General features: G+C 38.3%; 1 protein-coding gene across 2 annotated transcripts in view; it reads left to right on the forward strand.

Annotated features, from left to right (window-relative positions):
* Positions 1 to 23,829, forward strand: part of LOC117166650 (uncharacterized) — an 89,952-nt gene that overhangs the window by 12,695 nt on the left and 53,428 nt on the right. Inside the window, exons 2-4 of one of the 2 annotated variants that reach the window (XM_076617895.1) lie at positions 11,424 to 11,509; positions 15,519 to 15,993; positions 17,312 to 17,916. The gene's annotated coding sequence lies outside the window, so the exon portion shown is untranslated. The remainder of the gene's footprint in view (positions 1 to 11,423; positions 11,510 to 15,518; positions 15,994 to 17,311; positions 17,917 to 23,829) is intronic. The other variant, XM_033350811.2, reaches the window with a different exon arrangement.

The raw sequence follows: 23,829 nt of genomic DNA on the forward strand, positions 1-23,829 counted from the left end.
GGAGACCGTTCCCTTTGTAATCACGGCCTTTACGCATTCAGACGTCAAGCAATTTTAAACACAGCATTAGCGAACATATTAATAGCCTGCTACATTCATTGACTACCTACATATTAATAGCTTGCTACATTCATTGACTACATATTAATATGCTACGTTATTCGATACTATATTCATTTTATAATTGGATAGAAAAAAAAATCAATCTATTACAGATAATATAGTAATAAATATTTCAATGTTGGAATAAAGAAAATTTTCTCAATATTTAATAATGGGAAATATCGTTTAATAAAAATTAAAAAGATAGAATGGATATTTTCTTCCAAAGGTGACAGAAAAGTAGAATGAAAATAGCAATAGTATATTTATCTCATATTGGAACTACAGGTAAATGTTTTTGGTCCTGCACTAATTTCTTGAACATTTATCTTGTTCTTTTTCGGTCACATTTCTATCCGAAAATACTAATAAATTTCCAGAGTATTCAGTCTTATCTTCTGTATTCGTACAATAAAATGTTTATTCGTTTTATGTACACGCTATTGTTATCCTCGTATTACGTATTATTGCTAAAAAAAGGCACGTTCTTATCTTCTTAAACAAATATCGATATATCAAGCCATTCTATTTTTATTTTTACCTTTAATCATGTTTCTGCACACCAATCGCTTCTTCTTATTTCTTCATATAAGTGAGTCGCATTTAGTTACGAAAAGAACAAATAATATCTACTGCTGACAAGTTTATTCACCGTTTTACAAAGCTGCTTTAATATTTTCCTATTAAAAGCAAGATTAAATCAATGAGTATAGAGAGACTATCAGATTCCATTCAGAGTAAAGGAGTAACTGTACTTTACAACCGAACATATTCATGCTCATGAATGGATAATGGTGACACAGAAACGGTATCTAACACCATTCAATCTTCCCTTATATTCAATCTTCACATCTCACATAGTTTCGACAATAAATCCATTCAAATTCCATAGCGTGTCTGTTTTAATTAGAGACATTGGAAGATCTCAGAGTCAAGTTGAGTTTTTTAAACGGCTGCTATATTGTGTTCTTTTTATACTAAAATAGTATTTCTCGTGACAAATTCAACAACATACGACGATAGTTTTATTGTTTTTATTATTTTATTTTTATTATAATACGTTTTACGATAGATTCAGTATTCCACCTGCTAAGTGCAAGAAATGAAGGTACCGATATGAATTCTATCGCTACTAATACCGATCACCCTGGAACACTGCAAACAGCATTATTTTTTCTAAAGATCATCTTGTCTCCTGACACTTCACGCGTCCCAATTATTTCTCTTTCTATCGATCGCTCTATTTTTCGCAATCCCTTTCCTTCCATCGCCTGTTTAAATGGATCGCCGTAGCGATCACAGATTCCTAGAGGTTTGAATCATCTTTTAGAAATTTTTCATGCAGCCACAGCTGTAGCACGATATTTCGAAAGACCCGAGACGATTAACGGTCGAACGAGAGCGGCGACGAAAAACGAAGTACGATGATAGCCCTTTACGAACTAATTCCAGGCAGAAATACTTTCCATAATGAAAGCGAACGCCTCATACCGCCTGGTAATAGGCGTACAGTCCATTCGAGTGTGCAGCTTGCGTAATGTCTGCGCGGACAGAAATTCCAGAACGAAGTCCTTTTTCTTCCTCAAAGCGAGATCGAGAAGGAAGAATCTTCGAGGAATCGAAAATTTGCCTGATTCCTGGAACGATTAAGAATATATTTAATTGCTATTAAAGAGTATTATACCGCACTTCGGGTTTTCCCATTCCGATGAATGGAAATTTTGCTTTTGATTATTGCGTCTGATAGGGTGAGAGTGGAATAGACCGTGGGGTTGCTGCTTACAAAAAGGATCACCGTCTAAAGAAGATTCTATCGTCGTGATTCTTTTGCACGATTGGACTGATATTATCAGTTAGCTAGTTATTAATTTTAAAAAATGTCAAATCAGCTGATTATTTTGTTTGGCATAAACCTAGAACTTGTAACTTCTCAATTCGTTAATATCAAGTATTGGCTGGTGAGTTATTGTTCGATTTGTCATCGTTTTAATATGCATTCCCTTTTTTTGTTTTGCAAACAAGACTTTGTTTGCTAAATGATCGAGTTGAATATCTTGTACGAGTACACAAATCCCTAACAAATACGTATATCTGCAAATAAAAATTCATTCAAAAATTATACTATTAACAAACGTGATAAGATTTTAGATACCTTGTTCTACAAATACGTACATTTTTCACTTAATCGCAGTACAAATTGACAAACATCTACATTCTACGTTGCTTGTTTTATATCGTGCTGTAACAACGAATTACAAAGAAAATGAGAATCTTTACGCAATCCTTGTAATTTATCGTACACGCTTAGCTATAATGAAAAAAACCGTATTTTTTTCCTTGCAGCACGATTAACCTCCATCAACAGCTAGGGTAAGAACGCGTAAATATACCGTACTTGTGGCTCATCAATGGCGCCATAGTTCCTTTCTCCGTCATCTGAATAACCTTGACGGTCCTGTGCTAGAGAAAAATCTATTTTTTTTTTCATTCTACTAGCATTTCCGAGTAAATAAATCGATATTGTAGATGCAGCGTTATGAAGATTACCGTGAAGCATCATGAGAATCCTATGAAATGATTGACACAACAATGAAGCGACGTAAAAAGAAATTTCAGTAATTTTAAAGAAATTGCAGCTTTGACGAAGCGTTTAACATTCTTTTCTTCGTAGATCTTATTAACGAGTATGAAACAATTTAAAAAATACAATTAAAACTAAAATACCTAAGATTTAATTATTTTTTAATATAGCATTGTGATAAAGGTATTTAAAATAATTTTAATTAAATATTTTTAATCCAATCGAAACATGCGTCATCTTCGTTTGAATTTCCTAATTAAATAGTTATTATAATTGCTTAATCATACATCGAAGAGATTCCGTATTATATTTTACTCAATTTTCATAAAGCCTATTTTCACTTAAAATTTTTCATCCATTGTGATTTTTAATTGTTTACAAGATAATTTTTAGTAAATTCATTACTTCAATTTTTTATTAAAATTGGAGATATTGTTATACCGTATAAAGAACTCGATAAAAGACTTATAAATCAGCGGATAAAGTTAACATCTCTATCTCGCTTTCCCTGTGACTCATCGGGAAAAGGAAAGTCAAGGAATGTCTGAAAAATCGTTGGAAGCAGCGGTTCCCTGAGGGTAGGAAACGGAAGAAATGAGAAAGAGTAGAATAAAAACAAAAGGACAAATTCTTCGTGCCAAATTCCTTGTAAAATTAAGTGTGTCGAGATCAAAGGTATACCGAGAATTTGGTACTTCTGAAAAGGGATCTTTCCGAGAATTTAGGGGTCTTGGGACAGAGATCCTTCGCGTTTGTGTAACAGGTTGATACGAGAGTAAATTTGTATCGAATCACGTATTAGTAATTTCGTTGTTACGAATAATAGCGAAAATTAAAATAGCAATAACAAAAATTATTTTATTATTTCATGTAGATCTATTTCTTATTTTAATTACTTCTCGATATTAATTTATTATTAATTAATTTCGATATTAACCTAAAAACACCCGAAGAAGTATTATATTTGCCTGATATAAATTGCAAATAGAATTAGGAAGTAACCATCTGTTGTACTGTTATATGTATTAACGTCAACAACTCCTTTACATCCTTTCGCATGTGCGGTTTGCACCCTTCGACATCGTAGGATCAACGAAGTTTACGCAGTAAGTTATCTCACCCTCGTATCTGTATCGAAGGGTGGAAAAGTAAGTATCAACAAAGAAACGTGCTTGACATAGCCAAGGAATGTTTCCATAAAAGCAGAGACGTGCATGCCATCGCCGATATTTCTTGCAACATTAAAAAGAAGGAGGATAATCTCAAATAGAATTCGAAATGCTATCATACGTATGCTTAATAACAAATAAATATAAAGCTCGAATAGCTATCTCAGGCGTACGAGCGTTACAATACAGTTCGACCGAAAATACCGAGGTTTATATCAAATAAATGCCTTGTGATCTTTACGAAACATATACAGGGTGGTTGGTAACTGATGGTACAAGCGGAAAATTTTTTTTTTATTTTTCCATCGAGACAACGATCTACAGTGAGATCCGTTATAACATACCGCACTTGTTCGCGAAAGTTCAAAGTCGATTTTCTCGAAAACAAAGCCTCAAACGAAAAATTTTTATTCTATATTTTCGACATCTTTTTCGCGTAGAATCACCCCCTTCCCGCTTGTACCACCAGTTACCAACCACCCTGTATATACATATACTTGTAGTAAGTACTCTGCAGTTTATCTATACATTTTCTTCGTTGCGAACTTTATCGATGTAATCGCGATAATCGAGTCTCGTAACGGTGCTAATGAAATTTCAAAATGTTTCGTATAATGTATTCATAAAAGGTAGAATATATTCGTAAACGGTGTTGGAATACTTCCGCGAGCCTGTGTATGTAGCTGCGCTTTAATTAAATTAATCAGGCACAGAGGTTAAAGGTTAAAATACGGAATATCCACCCTGGAGGCACCACCCTGTCTGGATCGGTTTCTCCAAGATCGCGGCACGGTGGTGTTAACCCAGTTACGACATTTATTGCTTTATAGTATAGGGAGCGCGTTATTAGCGGGTACGAGCGGCCGCATTGAACACTGAGCTCTTTGTCGGCGAAAGGATTTAATATTCATGCGGGTCGGTACGGCGGGCGCGGCATTGCTTCTTCGCGACGAAATTGCGTCTGAAGGCTTCCGCGGCTCGTGAACGACGCTTTATCGCTTTTCCTCGCGTTTTTAACGAGCGAATAACGCAACCCAGTAAACGTTGATTAAGCGAGAAACATTATTTCAACGCTGCCACGTCTCGCTGGGAACCGAGGCCACCGATGATTTAACCCTTTCTGCCTGCTTCCGTTTAAACCGCTCGTTTATTACCATCAACTTGTTTACTTTATTTTTCCTTGATTTTTTCTTCTCTTTTTTGTTCTTCCAAGTGACCATAAACGGGGAAACTTTGATAGTGAAATTCGATGCAAACAGGTTTCAAATAAATACGTATCCATTTTCTGTTATATTGCATAATCACAAAGAATTGCATCATGTTGGCCAGTTTGTAGGAAGTTACACGCGTTCGCTGTTGATTAATTCTTTCATTAGGTATAAATGTTCTATGGTATTAAATAAGTGTCATAGAGAATCTAATTTTAAATTGTAAAATTCTATACGCGTATTTCACACGAATCGTTACGATTTAAGATTTTCGCGAAACTTCGTATGATTTTTAATTCGTCCGTCTGGCTCATCCTGATAACATACACATCTTTCAAAAATACTTTATAGGAGAATATTGCTCTCATAAGGATATTAATATAAAACTGTAATAATTTTTTTTATCTCCATACGTTCTCTCAATTATTTTATAAATGGGAGTATGTTTACGTCTGAAAATATTAGCAACTGTTTGCTGACATATCGTTGATCAGATTGCGATGGAATATTTCTTTCAGATAAAAATAAAGCACCGAAGGAAAAGATCTAAAGAAAGATATAAAGAATGAAACTGTAATCTTCCTAAATAAACGTTATAATCTTGTCATAATACGTTACGTATGTTTAATAACTTTCAACAGCATCTAAAAAAGGAAACTAAGCGTTCATGAAAGGTACGAGCTATGTAGCAGATAATTTTCAGAAGCGTAAATTCGCGTCTATTTTTAATCGGTCGCGATCTTTTTTTCTCTCTACTGTTCCGGTTAAATCTCCAAAGTCGCGGAATCGCTGTTAATTAACTGGAATGCACCGGCGATCGGACTTTAGTCTTCGTTACTTTGTAATTGCGTAGCATAGAAATATAAATTTCGCAGTTACTTTTCCATTAAAAATCGGACGAACTCCATATTAAGTACGATGACGCAAATCCTCGGATTACAGCAATGAAAATGATTCAGAATTTCACTTAGATTACGCGTGGCTTCGTTCATTCGTACAGATTAAATTAGAATTTTCGTGTCCGTGAAAAGTATTTTCGTTTCATTTTATCGTTATAATCCATATGGTCGTAATTAATGTCCTTAGTTAAAACCAGACAGAAACTCTGAACGAATAAAGAAATAAATATAAAACATAGAACGATACGAGATGAAATTAAAGTGCTTGTTCTGTGATCTTATGAATCAGAACGAACGGTATCGATATTAAAATATTGGATTTTTATCATATTTTTAGTTGTAATGCGACATAGAACTTACGACGATTGTATTCGTTAAAAAGAGTGAATCATAGAATACTATGATATGGAGACTTCGTTTCTGAGTATGTACAAAGAGAATAGAAGAATTGACATCTGAAACGACTTTGAGATAAAATTGAAAAAATCGCGATGAACGCGATCTTTTATCGATTTCTCCAACGCACACGATCTGTAATCTTTTTCCACGATTACAAACATCTTCAATTCATTGTTTCGACGTTGCTTCTAAAGATACAAACCGCAATATTTTTAGAAACACCTCCCTCTTGTTTCACAAATTACCGAATCGTCATCTCGGTTACTGGCCCATTTACGTAGAATCCTTTCATTTTATTACTTTTCTTTGGTACAGGTTGATTGCTACCTACGGTTTGTCCGGTGATCAGCACTGATAAGGGTTGTGAAAATCTTTATTACTAGATGGAGTAACTACGTATCGTAGCTATCTGTTACGTTGAAAAAGCATAGGCATTTACGGTTTGAAATGAACGAAAGCGGATATACATGAAATGGCTAATAAATGGCTGATGTATTTATTACCTACATTATCGGTAATAAATTACTTGTATTTTATTTTTCGTCGATTACTTCGTATCCTTGGAGATTAATTAACCTCTCGTAGATTAATGAACGTTTGTTTGCTTATAACTATGTCGCTTTCCTACGTTTTATTGACAATTTGGGAACTCCCGTACGTTTAATTGCCCATTTACGAGCATCTAAAATCAAGATTAGTATATCTTCGTTTAAATTTATCATCGTTCCTTCGTAAATATAATATCGTTCGACCATTCCGTACTTTGAGAGTATACTGTTTCATAGACAGTTCTTTAACTTGGAATATTTATGATAATGGGATGATATGGAAGCATTAATACGTTAAATCATAATGTATATTATACACGAAAATGGAGATAGATATCATTTTTGTATCAAAATATGAATTCTGGATATAAGCAATGCAGGATATTTTAAAAGCGTCGAAATGTTTGTTTTTGCCTATTTCACAGTTAGGACAAAATTCACTTGAAACTATGTCGAGCATAAAATAATATCAAAATGTTTATTTCTATTATTTAAAACTTAATTTCCAAGATCATCTTAAACGACTAAGAAATAAATCGATCGTGTCTTACCAATTGAGTTATCCAATTACATTACAAACAACTTAATATGGAAATACTAGATTTAAATTTAAATCCTACGGAAGAAAACATCTCACGTTATCACTAAATTAATCGTTCTAAAAATAGTCTGTCCAATTCAGCTGGAAATTTATTACTCACGTATCTCCGATTCTACTACCAATTTTACTGGAAACGCTATTATCGTTGTTACAAGAATTATCCTGTTACAAGCTGGTAAACAGGTATTTAACGCAATGAGTGCAACATCGATAGAGTTGTAATTTAACACGAGGCTCGTTCCCGTAATACGAAGACGTTCGAATTATCTCGACGCCGGTTATCATCGAAAATTTTCCAGTCGATTCCCGTTTGTATCTGAGCGGCTTTCATTTTCGACCGAGCTTGTTCCTTGGCAGAGATGTAGCAGCACGTAATCATCGAAGAGGTAGAGGGAACGTCATTAATGATCGAAACACGGAACGGTATACGCGGGGATTTAACGGGTCGGATTAACTTCAACCTGCTGGATTAAGCAATCGTGTGGAAAAGTGGGACGAGCATAAGGATAAGAGCGAGACTGATCGGTTCCGGGATAAAATGATCGAAAGTCGTAGAGAGAAGACGTACAGAGAATCACGTAGTGATTCACACGTCGTTGAGTAAGTCTTTTTTTATAATAAGAGATAATAAGTTTCTTTGGTTTCGTTAATCGGACGAGGTCCCGTGGAAAAACGGAAATTCCAAAAATTTTCTTTTCGATTTTTTATAACGTAGTATTGTAGCGTATTTTTGCATGTGTGTTTTACGTATGCAAATGAAAGTGAAATTATTTTTTTTTCTAATAATTCGTATACAATGCTAAATTTTGTTATTTGTTGCAAAACGCTTGAGTGGAATAATTGTAATCCTTTGAACGTAACGAAGTATTTATACAAGTGAAAAGTGGAGATTTCCTTAATTAAAACATATTCTGTTAATTGAAATTAATGAAAATAAATCTACAAACTGTGCTTGTAAACACGAAATTGTTCGATTCTATATTATAGAATTATATTTATCAAATAGCCAATTAATCTTGCAAACGTTAATAATTATCAATCTCCACACTGTCATTTTTCAAAACATAATGGAATACACCATTACTAAAGTGATATTATCAAATGAATACATATGGAGACAGAAACCGAATGATTGGCACAATTAGAGGAATCGCAAGATTCCTGGAATAGATGTCGTCACGAGCTCATTCACGATACCCTTAACAATCGTGAGCGTGAAAAAAGTTCCACGCAGCATCGGAGAGGCAAGCAATCAATTAACTAATCTGTTAATTACCGCCACGAGTCGACAGCTGTGAGCATAGTTCAAAGGAGGCTCGCGTTCAATGAGACCTTTATGATCAGAGAAAAGTGCCATCTTGTAGTTTCTTCTCGGCACATTCTGCTATTTCCTTTCATCGGTCCTTTTCCATGGCTCCCTCGAAACGCACTGATAGGCCTCGTTAAACCTAATTTTCCTCCGAGCTGTTTGTTTTAATTAGCCCATTCGGCTATATTCAGCTATATGTACAACTTTCTTCGACGTGTAAAACACTAAACGCTCGTTAGGAACAAGGATTTTAATGACTAGCGAAATATTCGTAGAGTTTTCAGTGTGACGGTACAAATATTTATATTTTTTCGTATTCTGTAGACAAATATTTGAACGGTGGAATTTTCCAGGGGGTCGTGTCTACGTTTAGAACGAAATGGATGATCGAATAAATTGCGCCAACTATTTTTTTATAACTATCGAAAGCTACTTCGAATTCGTAATTAAATCGTTCTGTCGTTTCTGTAAAGTAAAAATGTTTTCGTACGGGTCTCTTTTATTTAAGTTTGAGAAAAGAAAAAAGATAAAAAATAAATTAAAATACCGCAGAGTCGTTGAACCATTCAACAAGTAGAATTTCATATTTCACTGATTCGCCAACTAAGAAGTTTCTAAAGAAGAAATTCGATTCCGCGCGCAGAAGATTCACGGTTAATGTTGGAAAGAAAAGAAAAGAGAAAAGAAGAGAAATACTATTACCGCCGCGAAACGAAAAAGGTAACAGTATTACGACAAAGATAACCATGAAACTTCTTTTACCATTGGAAAGACCATTTTCAATCTAATTAACGGTAACCATGGAACAAAAAGTTGCGACCCACGCAACGAACGATCGACTAACGAGGAAAAACGCTGGACTCTTTTATTTCTGGGATTTTTCTGAATTCCCGCTTTCCTCGTAGCGGTTCTACGTCGCCCGCTCATTTTCTGTCTTTCCCCTCGTATTACGCGATCCGCTTCGCGAGCATGGCATAGGTACAGCTGCAAACCGCGGCTCGTAGGGTCATCCACGTTGCAGGAAACAGGAAATCCTGAGAAGTGAAACCAAGCAGAAACGTCGAGAACGCACAGAGCCGCCACTGTCTAGGATTCGTAGTGGTAAGACAAGATTGAGCAGGTCTGCTCGTTTCGCTTGGAAATCTCGTTGCCTCGCTTTGACAGTGAGAGATGCAAATTATGAAGTAAGCTGGAGAATATGAGTTACCGTCGCCTCGTCACGAATAATCAGAGTGCACCAGGCCTGGTCTTCTTATTGTTTTTACCGAAGAAGAAAGATATGCCGTGGTACAGATAATTGACGAATGAAAATGTTTTAAAAAATGTTTTCGACCGATTCGCAAATCGCGGTCTACGAACGAACAGTAACTAAAGGTATTCGTATGAAACGTATAACTCATTCGTTGATAAAAGTTATTATGTAAAAGTTATTATAATTGCTCCTGAATCGACAACGAGTTAGCGTATATAGAATTTCTGAAGTCTGAAATTCCGAATAGTCGCATTAACTGCCTCCTGGGGAAACGTACTATACGAGCATAAAAACGTTCTCGACGCGTATACCTCTCAATATTTCCCCGCGGTTTCTGCACGCGCATTAAAACGCACAGTTTATATACACGACGAAGGGAAAAATGCGACGATAAAGCGAAGAATGGTACAAGGTACACGAGCGTGTTCTGAACGATTGCTTCGGCCGCAAATCGCGATCGCTAATCACGAAATAACTAGTCGTGTATGTCGACTGCTGCAAGTCGATCGATAATATGAAATAGCGAGAATAGCGAGGTCCATAGAAAGCACGTTGCACAACCTTCCTAACGGATAGACACGTACCTTTTTTACACTTGAATCGTTCGTTTTTCGATACAAGGTCTTGGGTGGGGCATAAAACGCATTTTCCAAATCGTACTTTCGCTCGAGCAAACGTACTCTTACGTAATCAGAAGTAAAAGGAACGGCAGAATTTTTATGCAGAAATTTTAATGTCAAAGATGCCTGGCTACGACTAATTATTCGAAAGTTCTCTTCGTTATACATATAAAACTAATATGAATGGGCCTATACGTATAAAACCAAGACGAAGAACCGAGATTACGTAGGGCGCGTTCTTTACGACGTTTTCTACTTACTTTAACCCGTAGATTCATCCCTTGAAATATGGACACGCGTTTATTATTCGGTCTGTACACCGTGATATCGAAATCCATAAGTTAAAATTGCAACCGAGGTAAGCAACGAAAGGATCGAGAACACACGAGGTACGTGTAGTATACATACACGACGATGAATATAAACGGCGGTTCTCGTTGGCGCAATTAAAAATTCAACATCTCGTTCCGTGGATCGAGAGCACCGTACCAAGCTCGTGCACTGTAACTACACGCGTACATCGCCGGAGAGGAAACTCCGACCTCGAGCAGACATAGTCCTCGAATTTCTGTAAACTTCCGTAAATCCTGGTCCGGCTTCCTCACCCTTCTCACCCCCATCGATCTTCCGGCCGGCTAACCGACAATTAAACTTTCATAACCTGTTCATTAGCGCGAATTAACGCGGTGCGCTAACTCATCTGGATTCCGCTAATGCAGCGCACTTAATTTACAGCGGCGGCCGTCCTCGCGCTTGCTGCAGGCCCTGGTGTTTGCCCTCCTTCTCCCCGGAGGATGGCGTCGACGAAACGGGGACAGAGGGTAAGTGAGATTATAAACGACGCATACCGCTAGACAGAGAGGGTCGGATGGAGGAACGACAGAGGGACATTTAGAGACTGATGGCGCAAACCTTTTAGGCAAACTAATGCACCGAACCTGTTACATCAGAGAGGCTACTCGCGGCTGTCCACCGTCCCTCCCTCCATCTCTCTCGCACTTAAGTCCCCTTTGCATTGCTACATACTCGTGTACCTACCAGTTGGATTTATTATGGGAAACGTGCCTTATGCCGGTATCGGCTGACGAGTTCTTTTAAGCCCCGAAACTGTTCCAACGGAGTTCAAGAAGGGACGCGATTGGATGACGATGCGTTACGGTGAATCGTGCAATTTTAGAAAATTCTTTACACGTCGTTCGTACGCGAATCGGTAGTGGGAGTAGAAAACGACGGGGACCGTTTAATCAGACTTAAGTAACTAAAATTTCGTTCTGACGAACTAAGTTCGCGTAGACGGAGTTTTACTGTACTTTACGCAATAGAACAAACCACTTGGAAGCCACCGTTGATCGACTCTGTAAATTGAAAGTATAGAAAAAGCAGCGATATTACGAACACGATTTTTTTAAATTCATCTTAGAATTTATCATTATTTGTGTCATCTTCTTGCGACGAGCGAACTTACGGAAGAAAGTATCTGTCTTTTGTAAACTGAATATTAATCATAACGAAGGAATTAATGAAAAGCGAAATCAGTTAGCTTTGCTTCGAAGAAACTGAAACAATAAACTAAAGTATCGCGATAGTTCTCACCGAAAATAAATCGAATTGAGTGGTGTGTTAGCAAAAGGATAGAGAATAAACACTGACCTATGAGAACCTTATGGTAAGCAGGCTCCAATTATCGCGCGTATAAAGCTGTTCCTGCTCCAGAGAGAACGTATACACGCGCGTGCAATTACCTGCACGTCCCCGCCTACTTGTTCGACTAGAGCGTGCACACATAATTACTGTGGGGAACTGGCAATTATTAATTTAGGTGTTACTCTACAGACCTATATGCCGGCTTGCTCCTTCGCGGGACAGCTGCGTTGATGAGAATCGTTTCGTAGCCCGTGGAAATTAATATTACACGTGTGCTGCTTTTACACGATTGCACGACGCGATGTTCGGTCGCTCCTCGTTATTACCCGTTTCTCGATACTATATATAGCCAAAGACGTCGTTAAACAATCGTGAAAAAGCGCTTAACGTCGTTCGTCGTTCGATTCGGTCTTAATTAAAAACGTTTCTTTGTTCGTCGATATTTTTGATAGTATTTATACGATAGTCGTATAATTCTAAAATTGTTTTAATTATATTGATAACATAGATCGGTCCAGGTATTTAAAAGCCGATTAATTTGTTAAGAAGTGAAAAAAATATGACAAACGAGCGTCGGATACTCTGTGTTTCCTATTTTGTATTTCTTATTTATATTCCTATAAAATAATTCATGAATTATCCGTTTTCCGTTCTTAAATCTTGTGACTCGAGATGAAGAATCCAAGTTTCGAGCCTCGTTGGTAGTTCTCGACATATGATACGTACATATTCTCAGTATCGAGGTATACCAACGTAAAATACATCGATACGAAGTGATATAGTAATAAACATAAATTTTCGAGACACGTCTAGGCATACTATGATTATGCATTGTAAATCAGCATCCATTGCACAATCGATTATCTAAATGGTACTGTATCAGCCAACATCCCAAGCACTGTAATTACACATAGTAGTAATGATTTTGGTAAATGTTATTACTTGAATAATCTCCATCCTTTCATCGGTTTGATCATTCAATTTACATGTTTAATCTAAGCCACTCGAATGTGTTTATTTATCGTGTGGCTTAACACATGTTGCACCGATTCGGACATTTAAATAGCGATGATAATAATTTTTGCATCGTAATCGCTGTGTGTTTAAAAAAAGTAACGTAGACAGGACACGGAGCAAGGAATAACGTATTGGAACAAAGACTATTATTCGAAATAAGGATACACACACATTTCTGATGCAAAAAGATACGAAGGTTACATACATAGTAGCAGCGAAGCAGTTTTAAGCAACTCGATCAATTTCGATATTTTAGTTAACGAAAACTTGCCCGAAACGAATTAATTGGTTTCTAAATTTTTCCCTCAATTTAAATCACCACTAATTAAAACAATCGCGAGCGTTATCTTAATCTTACTAAAAATGTCGGCGAATAAAAGGGATTAATTCAAATTTCTTTACTCATTGTCGAACGTGTACTCGATAAAATGATAGGAAAGATACGTAAAATCCCAATTTACATCAAACGTTACAATTCTTATCGCACGATTTCCAAATCCACGAAATTCACACATTACGAACAGAGAAGATAATATCGTGCCACTTTATCATCGAGGACACGTAACCGAAAAAAAGAGGGAAAAAATCGGAAGATCTAACGGGTATCCGACTTAATTACAAGCCAGCATATGGACCGGACCCCAAGTTGGTTCCCTTTCCTCTCGCGGTATGAATATCGCATTAAGTCATGAGTGAGAGATGGCTCCGGGCAGGGGTGGGCCCCCGATGGGAAACTACGAATTTAATAGAATAATAAATGGAGCCGTCTGCGTTGCGGCGATGCCGATGGCGACGACCACGAGACCTCGTGGTACGCGTACGTACACACCAGGAAGATAATTCGGTTCCTTTTTCCTCCGAGCGGCTCGATTCCCTTCGATTCCACCCGTGCAACGCTTCTTCTTCGATGTCGAAAAACATCACGCTGACAGATACCGCGCCGAGGTATCGTTAAATTGCTGTAATCGGGATATAATGTAGCAGAAATATCGTAGGAAGTTGACCGGCCCGGTAAACTTTTATAACAGTGATTACGGTAATAGTCGACATTACGCGGCGCGATTCTTTTAAGAAACAAACCGCGCGCTTTATATGCGCGATTATAATAGCGCGTGTATAAAAGAAGTTGCCGAGTAACGTTTCGAACGCGTTCGAGTTTGCCCTGGCTCTTTCATTTCGACGAAATTTCACCCCGTTATTGCAGGTTTCTCAGTCGAAGTTTGCGTTATAGAATAAACAGAGTTGCCCGAAGCCATGTTCCAACTTGCGCTTTTGAAGAATTTGTTGAAAATTAACTTTCCAAGGGCTGATAAATTATATATCATTGGTTATTATAAATTCGCACAGTGTACAATAGCAGCGGAAATTATTAGCAACTAGATCGGTTTCAAATTCTACTGATACAATCACGACAATCGTGTTTCATTATAGCGGAAATAAAATCTCAAAATGTTCTATTTAACACTCGCGTAATATCCACGAGAATTTTCTATGGTAACTATCCAAATATTTCGCGAATCACCGTAGCTTTGCATTTTACGAAATATTTACAAAGCACCGAGCATGATGGAATAATTGCAAGAAACACGCGTGCCGTTCTAGTAAAACACCACGCCAGAGTGTCATCTTGGTCCCAGGGGATTGAACAAGATGTCCACCGTTAATTACACGCACGGCACGCTTTACACGCGGAAGCGGAAGCAACGGAGCCATCGGTTAAAGTGGGGGAGTCCCGAACAAATATACATGCATGTATTGCCGAAAAAGCGTGGACAAGAGCCGCGGGTCGTTCGATCTGTCGCGTTACACGCCGTTGCAATTTTCAGCACACGAACGAAAGAGACGATGGGTCGGTCGGGGCTCGTGTTAGCACAGTTTACAAAATAAACACTGGTGCTTGTAGCAGATCGGAAAGGGCGACCGATGATGGTCAGGACGAGGCGAGGAGGATGGAGGCAGCGTCCGTTCTGCACTGATAACACAATTAGCTTGTCTCGTCATGCGCGACCTCTGATAAGGGATTCCCTCGCTCTTGTCCTCTCTCTAACATCGCTCACCCTCCGCTTCCATCGCCCATTCTCTGTCCTACTCTCTCTGTTCCCCTTTCTAGTATTCGCACATTGTTTCTCTTCGTCGTACCAGGCTTGCATAACCCCCCTATCCCTCTAGCCCACTTTAGTCGCTCAGCGAGCAGGATCGCGCTCGTCAGTCGAGTAAATCCAGACGAGAAGATCCCTTGGGAGTACACGGCGTTTCAGGGACGCGCGATAAGGGCAGCGGGGTACAGCTTAACCCTCTCCGGGATGCGAGAAGGGACACAACACGCGGGGTGAGCCGACCCCAACGTTAATACCTTCCGGCAGGTTTTCTTCACTTGATTTATTCCGCAGGGGCTGAAATCGCGTGGCATGGCACGCACGTGCGTGCACACGCGCTGCCGTGCCGGTTTTCGCACGGACAAGCCGATCTGTGTGGGTGCACCGAGGGGCAGCCCGGACCTGCAGCCATCGAACCAACTGGATATATACTTTAACGAAGTCCGCCAAATGTCCGGATCGTGTCCTGGCGAACAAATTTGTCGAGACACGAGGGATGATTCCACCACCGATGATGAAGAGCCAACGAATGAAGAGGAAGGGAATAGGTTGGATCTCGCGATTTTTTAAGCAGGCTACTTTTTTTTTTTTATTTAAAATTTCACATTCACAATTTGTCCAATTTGGACATTTGGTAGAATTTTTTATCTGTTTGATTATCATGTGGGTGGCTACCCCCAATGGGGTACCATCTTCGTATTTGTTAAAATATATCTTTTGTGAGCGTCAAAGGTGAGCGTCGAATGCAAACGGGATATTGTCTTGACCGTTGGGATGTTTAGAGAAAATTCATAAGTACGATAACCGTTATGGGTTAGGAAACTTATCCGACTTAATAACTCGGATTTAAACGTTGCGGGATTACTGTAGTGTCTTTGTATACTATTTGCATAATACCTGCATTATACCTGCGTGTTACCTGAATATTCTAGCATTTTAAATGGTTTTCAGTAAGACGGATGTTATTGAAATATGTAAATGAAATTGACAAATTTATGATTATAATTACAGTTAAGAAACTTTACAATCCATATCTTGCTAGTTTGAAGTAACGTTAGAGAAAATACATATACCTTTAAACCGTAGTGTATATTGTGTTACGAGCGGATTTTAGGGTGCAATTAAGGCAGCAGAATTAGAGGATTAAGAAACTGATGTTATTAAGGCATAGTAAACTATTTGCAGATGACCATTTATGAGCTGCCATTTCGGTGATTTTATGGGATTTCGCAATTATACAATTTTAGAAAGTCATAGTTTAAGAAACAGAGTTATTTTAACAAAAGTTAGTTATATCTTAGCGAATCTACACGTATGTTAGAGTATAGTATATTGCAGATATAATAATATTTAAAATAATTTAGAATATTTTGCTTGTAGAAAATCTACAAAAAGAGTAAAAAGAATTATTGTTTTAAAACAATTACGTTAGCTATATATTTATACATATTAATCGTTATCGATTATTTAATGATGTACATTTACATATGGAAATTATACAATCCTAAATTACGAATGATTGCATCTATTAGTATTTTGCATAAGATCTTCCAACGCATTGTATCGCCTTTTAACCTATTTTTAACCGATGTCTTCTTACACGAAATCTCTGACCGGTGCCCCCAAAATCACATCTGAACCGGTTTTGGCGTCAGGACACTGAACATTTTGTCTACTCCGAAACATCACTTTCCTAACATAAATTTCCAATTGATTGACGTATAAACTATCGACGAATTAATTAAAAAATTAATTAAAGCGAAACGAAAAAATACTAAATAGTATGTATTTTAACAAAGGAGGGCGGCATATCCCATCGAAAATTGCCGGGTATATACATGAAAAATCATTTCTCTCGTTTTTCAGGACGGTCGAGTCATTGTGGAAGCGATAGGAGGACGAAGGAAGGAAGCACAGTGTGACGATGCCTACGATTGAAAAGAAGAGGCCACCGGGAAGGGGTAGCCATAGACCTCGGCGCAGTGGAGCATAGGGGGTGGCAGCGGTGCGGTAATAGCATAAATCCGCGGTTGTAGTCGGCTCTCTCGATGCCGCCAGGGCGGGGGAAGGGACAGGCCAGGAGCAGCCGACTGTCGGAAGAAACGACAGTCGCCACTCGACGCCTGCATCGAACAGAAGGCAGCCTGTGCGCAGACGCAAGCCGCATTTTTCGAGAGTGCATCCGTTCCCCGGGACGAGAATCGAAACTGGTTTCGAACGTGGATCATGATCCCGGTGAAATCGATCGCGACGCAATGAAAACCCAACGAACCGTTTTTCGCGTTACCTTTTCCCCATCCTTTTAAACGAAAGCCAAAGATACGACGCGACGAAGTTGTTTGGTGCTGTGACAGTGTTGATTCCTTTTCGTGAGAAACGGAACGACAGCCGAAGAGGACTCGAGCTGAATAAGACGCTCTTCTTATCGGATAACGTCCAGGAACCCGGTTCAACAAGCAGCGATTCGAATGGTGAGTCCTATCAATGTTGTTTATTGTCCATTCAGTTTGACAATCGCGCAAACGACGCGTTATTATTTAACACGTTCACGGCCGCTGATTTCGTGGAAATCGTCGATTAGAAAAGCGTAAATCTTTGATATTGCGGAAGGGTAAAGTATCGTGATTTATGACAATCGTTCTTATTAAATGTGAATATACGGAAGAAATTCCTCTTTGCTTGTAACCATTGATAATTGAACTATCGGAATATAATTCAGCTATGAAAGTACGTAATATTATGTCAGCTGCCGTTACTGTGTTAACCCTTGTTCGTTCTTTGTTTTCGCAACTTTCGTGTCGAATTGACACGATGATGAATCGTCGTTACGAAGAAAAAATAAATAGCTATAAATTTGGATATTCTTTTATTGCAATCTTTACACATCGAAACGTAAGATAACAGAATGCCTATCAGGACGTGCTGCCTTTTTAACATACGTAATATATAACAACGTGTGAAATTGATACAAGGAACGAACGAGAGTATATTCTAGATCGATGTTAAATCGAAGATATTCGAAAATGAACTTTTGTGGTTGATCTTTAAAAATGCACGTGTGTGTCAATTTAATGAAAGCAAGGAGGAATCGAGAAGAATAGTAGAGAAACGAACGTGTACTATTCTAAACACAATTCGATGTTCGTGTTCGTTGATTGTATAGTTGTGTTATGATTGTAGACTTGACTCGCTGGTTTACTTTAAAGTCGTACGTCGTTCAAAAGTCGTACAACGAATACTTCTCTCTTCGATCGAGTCAACGCTGAATTAAAAAACATACTTTTGCGATGCTAGGCAGAAGATTTTGAAAAGGAACCTGTGTTTAGTATGTTCTATCGGTAGCTGAACGTTTAAATCGATTCGTACGAAAATAAAATCGATCGTTTATTTAAAGAACTTCGGTTTCATAATTGATCGTGTACATAGCTACTTCTAAAGATAATATACCAAGTTGTCCGTGCCATTCATTAGTAAATCAAAATACACAAGCTATTTGATACGTAATATTATTCAAATCACGAAGACTTCGATTACAAAATGAAAATCGACAATGAGGAACTGCTAACGTAACTGTCTTCGAAATTTCTCTGTCCCAACTTTCTCGCTTTCAAAAATTCCTAAAGATTCGTAATTACGCGAGATTTTCTTAGCCTTTTGTCTCAAGTTCGATATGGAGTAAAGAAATATAGAAATAAAGAAAGAATAATTAAGATAGATCCATTATTTCAAACATCCAAACTTCTTTCGTCGAAGCTACGAAGAGAACGTCGTTCGTTTCGAAATATTTCACACACCTTTCACCGTTCGAAAAGTTCTACATATTTATATTAGAAACTTACTTCTGAATAGGAACAGTTTAGAAAGAAATTCGTCACATATCTTTCATCGCCTCGTAATATCTCGACATATTCGATGCTATTGTCGAACTTTCTAAAGTTTAAATCCCAAATCACGGTAATCCCCATGGAAATTCCCGCTAACGGAATAAAAATCTTTCGCTTATAACCAGCAATAATATACATATATACACGATATATACACCGATCGTATCAAGCAGGAATTATTTATCCATAGCCTGCTATCGTCATTCCATTTGTACCGTGAATAATCTGTTTACGGCGAGTGGAACCCGCTTCAACAACAAACTTGACTTTGTCTCTCTCTCTCTCCCTCTGTCTCTCTCTCTCTCTCCCTCTGTCTCTCTCTCTCTCTCCCTTTTCTTCTTTGTCTCGTAATAAGGGCCGAGGGTCAGTAATTGTGAAATTTCGGTCTCGAAGACCTACGTATACCCTTTCGGTTTTCCAGTCTGTATAAACGACCGGATATTATTAACGACTATAAGATACCGTTACCCAGCGAACCGACCGTGTTTACCCGGTTTCGTAAAATTTTTTCGAAAACTCGGTCATTTCGTGCGGCTGGTGTCGAGAAGGTGAAGACTCGAAAACAGAAGAGAAAAAAAGAGACAAATGAGAACCCCTGGGATCGTGCTAGTCGGTATTGTATGCTTTGGGGATGAGTCCTCGTCGAAAAAGATAATGAAGCGAGGAACGATGATAAAGCGTGCGAGAAGGGAGGGGACAGATAATACTGTAAAAAGTTAGGAACTTAATGTCTTTGACCATTAGAAGAGAGTCACAGGCAGATTGGTTAGGTATACGTTGAACGTCAGATTAACGTACACCGGACGGTGAAATATTTCCGCTTCCTTTCTCGCGTTGAACACGCCTCGTCCTTTTAGCTCCGAACAATAGGGGGGCCACGTTTATTTCCGGACAGGATTATATTGGCTTCTATTGCCGACTCGATGAACCCATGATCGGATCGGATCAGCTAACGAATAAAAACACGATCTCGCGATCGTTTTCATCGTAACACGTTCGTACGACTCCCGTTTGCTTCTGGCTGGTCTGGATATCGATATAGGAAGGCTGTGCTGTAACTCGCGGCATGCAGCACTGTGTGCGTGTATGAGTGTGTGAATGAGCGTGTGGTAGTTGATGGAAATTCTTCTGTTACGAGGAATATCAATTCTGTCTCCGAATACGGAGCGAAAAAGGGTAATTGTTTCGTGTACTCGCGATAGGAAGATTAATGTTTATTGTAAAATATCGCAATATGATCGTTGTTCGATGTCCCGTAACTACTCAATTTTTTTCTGTTTATTGCTTTGGGAAACACGACCAATTGCTGCGTGTAATAAAATAAATTCACGTTTGACATGTAAAGACAGCTGTGAAACTTACACAATTTACTTTTTTCTCGGATTAATGGTCGCGGTATAAAGTACAAGATTGTCGATGAATATCTGACAGCAAACAAAAACATTAATTCTTTTAACGATCGTAAGCGCGCTAATTCTTTCGAATGACCTATTTTTCAAGCTAAGTACGACTAGTGGAAGGAAATTGATAAAACACCGTTAGATTAGACAGCTTTCGGCTTTCTTTCATCTCGTTTCTTCTTCATATATCTTCATTAACATAAAATTCAACATTACAGATAAGCTCTGTGCTCTTATCGAATCTCATATTTTCCTTTACCCTTTCCTGGGTTTCTCAAAGGAGAAAACCAAGCTTACGAAAAGTTTATTCCTCTGAAACGATTCTATATATATAAACGAATGAAGATAGAAGCGTACTTCGTTGTTACTTCATTCGCGACATACGTCGTACGATTTAAATCAACGAACGAAGCAAAACAGTTTAAAATCTGCCGACAAGTATAACGAGTAAATCTTTCGACAATCGCGACCGACCGTGCATCTTTACGCGTTAAATATCCAACTATCTCGCGTTTCAATTTTTCCTACTTCCTAACATCTGATTCCATTGTTTTAGCTATGAATTTTATAGAAAGCCGATATTTTAGGAATCTAATCGATAAGAAGCGATATTCCGCAGACAAGTTTGGTTGTCGAGGTCAGAGATACCAGGTTAACGGAGGTCAGGATCCGTGTTCGGGTCGCGTCGAGGCCATAGAAAAGCGGATCGAGATCAAAGTAGATTGCGATCATTCGTCGCGAGCCTGCTGATGTACTTTGACTCGTTTCTTCTTGCGAGCGTAGCTTAAACGGTCGCTCCGCTGCAGCTTGTATCCACGCAGGTGTAGGCCTTATGACAATATTATGAGCGCCCGTGCAAGTCGCTTGTCGATCCTGTTTTGTAACCCCGCCAGTGCAGCTCTTCGAGTTTATACGTCGACTTTTCTTCCGATAGCAAGCGAGTGAATGCGCGCGCGCGAGCTATGACACGAGCGTGTAGTTCTTGCACGCTATTAACGATTGATTAACGGTGAAAAGCGGTTCGATTTGGTTCATTCTTTCTTCTCGATATTATCTATTTGGACGGAAGGTGAATCATTTAAAGATCTTTTTCCTTCTTATTAGTTTTCTTCGAAGTAATTCTAGTCAGCGCCAATTTTGTTATGCCAATTATGTACTTGAATTACCTGTTCGTTTCAGGATATGTCGTTGGTGCTGATGTTTGATAATTATTTTTGATAAGCGTTATCTGTTTTACGATGAATGATTTGAATAACCAAAATTGTATAACTGTAAATCTATAAAACTCCTGTCTTTATAATTATTTTCATTACTCTGGTACTTTTATATGTTGTTAGTGTTAAGGTTTGTTCGTAATAATGACACTTGGTTTTAATCGAAACGCGTGATATTGCGGATCAATTAATAAAATAGCAAAACAGTATTTTTTGTTAATTTTCATTTTCTTTTTTTTTTTTTTTAACAGAAAGGAAAATTTAATTTCATCCTCTGTTTAGAAATTTGATTATTTTACCGGTCGATATGTATGTTTTATCTAAAAAAAACAAACTGGCTTCATAAAGATTAGATACATAGAAGAATAGAACTCACTGGTGAATTCTCCAATCGCGTCGTCCAACGGGAAATATCGTCGGAAGCAAGTTTTCCGGCGATTTCCTGTTCGATAATTCCATCGAATAATTGAATCAAACACTCTGGGAATCGCTCATAAATCGGGCTCGGAACTAGATTGATCGTTCGTGTTTGCGAGTTACATTAAGTTAGGGCAGTTTTATGAACATGTCATTCGAAGTGTAATAATGCGTTTCGTATACGTATACGTTGTGTACCTCGTGCTCTTCCTCTTAAACACACGATTCTGCTCTAACAAAATCTTTTATATTGTATACACGAGTCTTTGACAAAAATCAATTTCAAACGGATCAATTTTAATTCTTCCAAATCCAAATACCGTATAATCTATTTTCAATGGAAATTCGTACAAATATTATCATATTGACAAGCGTGAAAATTTCGTGCCAACTCGTCTTTCTCGCTTTAAAGAATTAAAAAAAACCAGTCACCGGTCGGGTATTTTACAAATTCTCGTCCATCGACCGAGTGTTTGATACAAAAAAAAAAAAAAAAGAATCGTGCAAAGGGGTAAATCAGAATCGTGTTCCACGACACGGCGTGTAGTTGAGGAAGATCGAACGTCCTAAGATCGTTCGTTTTAGTTATGCAGGAGCGTGTTGTGGCAAGAGCACGAATCGCCTCGATCCTCGCCTTAATATTACTTCACGTAAGGCTGTGCACTGTGTGCATACATTTCCACTCTATATATAGGCATTTACGAGGCGGGATAAACGCGTCAGATGGATGGTGCAACACTTTCTAACGTGGCTCTTGATCGGAATATCGGATTCGACGTCGATCCCGATTACGCGTACAGGGCAGATTCATCTCACGTTCCTTTTTTCCTGCGGTTTAACGACGAAAGTGCACGCACCATGGTGTTGTAGTCGGTATGTACCTACTTATACACCACGCACGCCCAACTACCTCGGCCATGACACTCTTTTCATTTCGACGCGGCTCGTGCACTGTCTCCAAGAAACCTGGAGAATGTGAGGAAATTTTCGATGAACCCCGCTCTCACACATTTTTTTTTTCTTTTTTTCTTTGGGCGTGGCGAAAGGAACCGATCATTCGAAATCCACGATTTCGACCATCATCCTCTTTATTGGATTAATTAAGACGTTTTCATAATTTTACGAGTCCTCGTTAAGTTTATTTCCAGTAATCGTGTCCGTGGAGAAATGTGAGAAAGCTTTTATGGTGTATCGATGGCTGTGAACGAATGAGTAGGATGAAACGTGAAATGAAACTTGGGACTCAAGGTAGTTAACATGTTTTAACCGTTTATGTATCGTTTACACATCAGCACTTGTATCACACCGGTTAAGGTTCGACGATATTTCAAAAATACACTGTAAAATATAACTCTAAAAGATGTTTCACTTATCGATCCAGATAAAAGACTAGATATATAGCAACCGTCTGTAACGATTTCTCAAAAAGAAGCTGCATAAAGCGTGACAAATTTGAGATTGCCTTAAAT

Source organism: Bombus vancouverensis, chromosome 4 (genome assembly GCF_051014615.1).
Source record: "Bombus vancouverensis nearcticus chromosome 4, iyBomVanc1_principal, whole genome shotgun sequence".
In the NCBI taxonomy this organism is placed as follows: Eukaryota; Metazoa; Arthropoda; class Insecta; order Hymenoptera; family Apidae; genus Bombus; species Bombus vancouverensis.